At 45.0% G+C, this 6,369-nt stretch overlaps 1 protein-coding gene across 1 annotated transcript in view; it reads right to left on the bottom strand.

Annotated features, from left to right (window-relative positions):
- Window positions 1-6,154, bottom strand: part of LOC123994552 (USP6 N-terminal-like protein) — a 145,490-nt gene extending 139,336 nt beyond the window's left edge. Inside the window, exon 1 of the mRNA XM_046297267.1 lies at window positions 5,898-6,154. The gene's annotated coding sequence lies outside the window, so the exon portion shown is untranslated. The remainder of the gene's footprint in view (window positions 1-5,897) is intronic.
- Between the last annotated feature and the right edge of the window lie 215 nt (window positions 6,155-6,369).

Here is a 6,369-nt window from a genome sequence, read left to right on the forward strand (position 1 = left end):
ACCTACTCTCTCACACACACACACACACCTACTCTCTCACACACACACACCTACTCTCACACACACACACACCTCACACACTCTCTCACACACTCACTCACACACACACACACACACACACTACTCTCACACACACACACCACACACACACCTACACTCTCTCTCACACACCTACACCTACTCTCTCTCACACACACCTACTCACTCTCACACACACACACACACACACACACACACACACACACACACACACACACACACACACACACACACACACACACACCTACTCTCTCACTCACACACACACACCTACTCTCTCACTCACACACACACACCTACTCTCACACACACACACCTACTCTCACACACACACACCTACTCTCACACACACACCTCTCACACACACACACTCTCACACACACACACCACACTACTCTCACACACACACCTACTCTCACACACACACCTACTCTCACACACACACACCTACTCTCACACACACACACCTACTCACACACACACACTACTCTCACTCACACACACACACCTACTCTCACACACACACCTACTCTCACACACACACCTACTCTCTCACACACACCTACTCTCACACACACTACACACCTACTCTCTCTCACACACACACACACACACACACTGTCTCACACACACACACACACACACACACACACACACACACACACACACACACACACCACACCTCTACTCTCACACACACACCACCTACTCTCTCACACACACACACCTACCTACTCTCACACACACACACACCTACTCTCTCACACACACACACACCTACTCTCTCACACACACACACACCTACTCTCTCACACACACACACACCTACTCTCTCACACACACACACACCTACTCTCTCACACACACACACACACACACACACACACACACACACACACACACACAGCTTGGCTGAGGTTGCGTGAACATCTGGTGTGCTGTGTGTGGGCCGGCCACTTCAAGGCCAGGCAGATATAAAGCAGACCAATGTGCCAGCGGGCATAAGCACCCACCAGAGACTGGCATGCGGAGCTCTGCCAGCGCCTGGAGAGAAAGGGAATGTATTAACACTATCCCCTCTCTAACATGTGGTCTGTGTGTTTGAGAGGCAGGATGTGTGTGTGTGTAAGTTGTATAGTAATCTATTTAACTATTATCAGTGTGGGCTGACCTGTGATCACACACACGCACAGTTAAGGTCACATTTAAAGGGCCTTTTGTCTCTGGCAGTGTTTTCTGTGTGGGGAAGTGGAGAAACTGAATCCTCCACCCACTCAGTGCCCACAGCACCATTTTGCAGACTGTGTGTGTTTTATTACAGAGAGAAGCCATAGTAAAGGCCTGGTTGCTATGCTACGGAAGCTCAGCCGGGACCAGCTTTTCAGGCAGTGAAAGAAACCCCTCCAACTCACACAAGACACTGCCCAGACGGACAAACAGACTGCTCTTTCATTACAAACACACATCTACACACTAGTTCTCTCTCTGTGGAGATGCATTACAAGAGGCACGACTGCTCTTTGTGCCAACTGTGTACAGATCCCATGTGGAAAAGTGAGTGTGTGTGTGTGTGTGTGTGTGTGTGTGTGTGTGTGTGTGTGTGTGTGTGTGTGTGTGTGTGTGTGTGTGTGTGTGTGTGTGTGTGTGTGTGTGTGTGTGTGTGTGTGTGTGTGTGTGTGTGTGAAACAGAGAGGGGCAGATGATAGCGGAGGAGATCATTTGTGACTGCTGACTCTTGCCTGAGTACTGCAAGCTGCTCTGTTTCCTCACTGTCATGGTATCAGGGCAGAAAGACAGAGATCCTTAGCATTGTCCAAGAACTGTGAAATAAGGAAATATGTTTGAAATGGCACTAGGGGTATTTTAAAAGTGTCTTTGTTTTTGTTTTAATTCTGTAGGCCTGTCTTTTTAGTCTATATGCCATTGTAGTCTATGCAGTAGTAGCTAATAGACTCAGTAGTACCACATTAATGAATGAACTTCACTGACTTTTTTTATCAGGACGATTCGAATATTGGAAAGTGGGGGTTGGGGGTTGGGTGACGGAGTTCTCTTTTTCCATTCAACATAAACTTGCCGCATTCATTGTGCAAACGTGAATGTACAGCTTTAAAAATTGTGTTTTTACAACATAACTCCTGATAATTCGACCAATTAAAGCGGTTGAGATAGAAAAGTTATGGCCAGATAGGGCTACTTTCCTATCCCGTCCAACATTGTTCAAAAATATAGACAAGACCAAATCACCTGTTGCAACAAACAGGCCAAGCTCTACAGGTGGTGAAGGGCAGGCACAAACTCTTTCTTTCTTGTGGAACTACTTCATATTCTGGATATAGGTCTAACTGTGTGAGAAGTGGCTACTACCTAGATTCATTTAGGAGTTGAGAAATGTTGGTATAAATAGGGGGAAATACATTTTTAGAATCCAATTTGCATTTGCTTTACAGTTAGCTAGGATAATTAAGCTCGCTAAATGGCTACATCTGGATGCTTTGCCCATCAATATTAATGGACTCCAGCACAGTGTTGCATCGATAATAAAAAACTCACCATGAGCCACAACTTCCTCATCAATGCCTGGAATCAACAAACAATACTTACCATAGCTCCAACTCCCACTGCTTAAAATGTAAAGCTCTTCATTAGCATGCCTATGCACAACTATCTGTGTGGACACTTGGGTCTAATGTTATGAAGGGCAGTAGAAGTAACTTGCTAGAAATAGCGTTAGCCCACCTAGCCAACATTAGCCACAACGGGGCTAGGGGAATAACAACGGGGCTAGGGGAATAACAACGGGGCTAGGGGAATAACAACGGGGCTAGGGGAATAATAAAGTTAGCAACCAAATCGACTCGCGCTGGTAGACTCCCTTATTGCTAGTTATTATTGCTAGTTATTTATCATCATCTGATTACATAGTATCTGTTTTGACTGCATCAAACTGAGAGACGCTAGTTAAACTAGCTAACGTTAGCTAGGCTAATTGAGACTACATAACTCACCTCCCGAAACCTACAATAAATAACAACTCCATTCAGATTATTCATTACAGTTTCCCTTTTGGCTCTTGGTGTTGTAGCTTGTCCTTAGCATTTAACTTTTAGTTGTCATTTTAATTCCATCTTCCATTGATTAGCCTACTGATACATTACATCTGCCCTTCAACTTAATGGATTTGGCTATTTCAGTCACACCCGTTGCTGAAAGGTGTATAAGATCGAGCACAAAGCCATGCGATTTCCATAGACAAACATTGACACCTTTCCAACAAGTCAGTTCGTTATATTTCTGCCCTACTAGAGTTGCCCCGGTCAACTGTAAGTGGTAGGCCACACAAGCTCACAGAACAGGACAGCTGAGTGCTGAAGAACCTAAAAATCATCTGTCCTTGGTTGCAACACTCACTACTGAGTTCCAAACTGCCTCTTGAAGCAACGTCAGCACAGGAACTGTTGTGTTCGTCGGGAGCTTCAATAAATGGGTTTCCATGGCTGAGCAGCCGCACACAAGCTTAAGATCACCATGCACAATGCCAAGCGTTGGCTGAAGTGGTGTAAAGCTCGCCGCCATAGGACTCTGGAGCAGTGGAAACGCGTTCTCTGGAGTAATGAATGACGCTTTACCATCTGGCAGTTGTATGGACAAATCTGGGTTTGGCGGATGCCAGGAGAATGCTACCTCCCCGAGTGCATAGTGTCAAATGCAGAGTTTGGTGGAAGAGGTATAATGGTCTGGGGATGTTTTTCATGGTTCGGGCTAGGCCCTTAGCTTTAAGATTTCCCTTCACTGGAGCTAAAGTATACAATAACATTCTAGATGATTCTGTGCTTCCAACTTTGTGACAACAGTTTGGGGAAGGCCCTTTCCTGTTTCAGCATGACAAAGCAAGGTCCATACAGAAGTGGTTCATTGAGATCGATGTGGAATAACTTGACTGGCCTGCAAAGAGCCCTGACCTCAACCCCATCGAACACCTTTGGGATGACTTGGAACACCGAGTGCAAGCCAGGCCTAATCACCCAATCAGTGCCTGACTTCTCTAATGCTCTTCTGGCTAAATGTAAGTCCCTGCAGCAATGTTCCAACATCTAGTGGAAAGCCTTCCTAGAAGAGTGGAGGCTATTATAGCAGAAGAGGGAAGCAACTCTATATTAATGCCCATGATTTTGGAATGAGATGTTCAACAAGCAGGTGTCCACATACTTTTGGCCATGTAGTGTATATCCTAATAAACTTGCCATAGGGAAGCTCTGACTGTAGCCTAGTACCAGTTTGATGACTTGTGATTGGACCAGTAGCATAAATTATACCATATGCTCTCACCGCAGGAAGCTCGATGTAAACCCTCTCCATTGTGAATTCACGTGGACTTTAATGAATTTCGTATCGTTTGAATGGAAAACCGAGAATTAAACATGAATTGTTTTCCCATTTGTCACATCTAATACCAAAGGAAACATAACATACACTAAATGCAGGGACAGATTTACATTAACTATGTTACGTCTACCACTGAATCCAGGTTGTGTTTGTTAATGCAGATAATTCCAAGCTAATTCCAACGCGTAGCATTGGTATCCTCACTAAAGTGGTAGGCATAGCCTACATATGGGCGGCATGTGAAACCACAGCACGACATAGCTCATTGCTAATAATAAAAGTTTTTTTTAAACAGGCTTTAATTTAAACAATGCATCTGTCAGCAAATTGCGTATATGTATTTGATGCAGGAGGCTGTGACAGGTAAACACATCCGTTCCTCATCGTTTGGGCCATTCGGCGGGCAGCCACGACCGGGAGGGCTCGTGAGCTACTGCACGAGAAATACAATACTCAGCAACTCCGCTGCCAGTACCGCACAGTGATACAATGGAGCACAATAGTTGATAACGCGAATATATTCTCTCTGATATCATAACGTCCACTACATAAACAGGCCAGTAGGCTATAGCTTATTGACTTGCAGTATGATACTGTATATGTGATTTGTTTTTGTGACCAGCTCTCATGCTGCTGGGTGGAAGCCAGGCAGCAAACTTTCATTCTTTCATTTGTGAAACAATGTATCGGTTTGCGAGTTCTATGTTTGCAATTTCGCTCTTTGTGGCATTGGCTACAAACTATCACAAAAGCAGTTTTTTCGGCCGCGCCGCAAAGCCAATAATGTGTTAAACCGCATTATCCCGAAACGGGATAGAATTGAGGCACTGCTACAAAAGGTAACTACTATACCCATTCTCCCATGCAGCTCATCGCTACTACAGCAGCCTATAGTCCCCGACGTGGTAAAGAAGCATGGATCGCCTTATTTACTCAACACAGCCACATGCGCAAAATACCATTCAATAACTCTAATTCAAATCGTTTAATTACACAATTGATCCCCTTAAATCAATTAGGCTACAGGAGAAACGTTGTGAAAGCCCACAAACGTCAAATGAGTGAAAGGAAAGCCAAGCCAACCAGAGCCGCGGAATGCAGGTCTGTGACCAATGGGAGAGCTTGATTCGTGTTTCTGCAGTCTGTCAACATCGACTCTGCTGCATGAGGCCGTCCGGGGGTTTGGCTAGGTACTGTAGGCCTCGATGAATAGAAATAAGAACAAAGTTTGAAGCTACTAAAACATATTCCCGATTGTAAACAAAACACTGGAATAATACCGCATACCGAGTCGTCCAGTGCGGACAACGCTACACAGACGCGTGTCCCTGGTTCCCGTCACATAATGCCACTTTCAAAGCCGCAGTCCGCTTGCTAGCGTTTAGCCAACAGTAGTACACTGACATACATATCGGGGAAGTTGATAAGTTATATTTCCCAGAACATTTAGAAAATGGAAAGGACAGGTTTACCTTGTTCTAACTCTACGTGTCCGTCTTGATCACATCGCTGCGTGTGTTTTCCCAGCCAAACTAGAGTAAAACATGTCCATTGTCCCGTACCAGGAAGTCAGCGCTCTTCCAGAACAGAACACTTCTCAAACTCACTATGGAACCCCTGCAGGGCGCTGTGCAATCGATCCCACTCCAGGTAGCAATGCGCCGCCCGACGGGCTTATCTCACCCGCCATGTTGGATCCGAAACGAGGTTGCGGCACATAGTTGGCGAATAGTAAATGACCATTAGTTGTCACTTGCACCTTTTCATTTGCTAGAAAAAAACTTAACCACAAAGGAAAAGTAGTTTCATAGGCACCATGAAAAGAACAGCGCACGAGTCTTGCTATTAGCCTGTTAATCCACCTGGTAGCCTATAAATTCATGATATTGATGTTGGAGGAAAACACTTTCTCAGAGTTCTCATTTCAAGCGAAAATATCCGGGG

This window comes from Oncorhynchus gorbuscha, linkage group LG14 (genome assembly GCF_021184085.1).
Source record: "Oncorhynchus gorbuscha isolate QuinsamMale2020 ecotype Even-year linkage group LG14, OgorEven_v1.0, whole genome shotgun sequence".
NCBI classification, from domain to species: domain Eukaryota; kingdom Metazoa; phylum Chordata; class Actinopteri; order Salmoniformes; family Salmonidae; genus Oncorhynchus; species Oncorhynchus gorbuscha.